The following is a 319-nucleotide window of genomic DNA, read 5'->3' on the forward strand; positions in this document are numbered from 1 at the left end:
ACTTGGGCTTAGGTTTGAAAGCCACTAAAGAGCCTGGATTTTTATGAATAACTTCTTTTGAGCTTTCAATGGCATTTAATATTTCTTTTTTCTCTATAATTTCAGCAAATTGCAATGCTCAACATGATTTAGTTCTTAAATAAGAAGTTAGGATATTTGCAACTGTGAGAATATTGTTGCCACTGGCAATTGCTTCATTTTATATTCCACTATTATATATTTAGTAATATTTTTGAGATGTAGATAGAGCTTCTTTCAAAACCTAGAAATGTTTAATGTAGTGTAAACATCCCTAACTTAAAAAAAAAAAAGTCCCTTA

General features: G+C 29.2%; 1 protein-coding gene across 1 annotated transcript in view; it reads left to right on the top strand.

Moving 5' to 3' along the window:
- The window catches only part of ZNF599 (zinc finger protein 599), a 23,791-nt gene that overhangs the window by 322 nt on the left and 23,150 nt on the right, over window positions 1-319 (top strand). The window lies entirely within an intron of this gene.

The sequence above is a fragment of the Pteropus vampyrus genome, unplaced genomic scaffold (assembly GCF_000151845.1).
Source record: "Pteropus vampyrus isolate Shadow unplaced genomic scaffold, Pvam_2.0 Scaffold196, whole genome shotgun sequence".
In the NCBI taxonomy this organism is placed as follows: domain Eukaryota; kingdom Metazoa; phylum Chordata; class Mammalia; order Chiroptera; family Pteropodidae; genus Pteropus; species Pteropus vampyrus.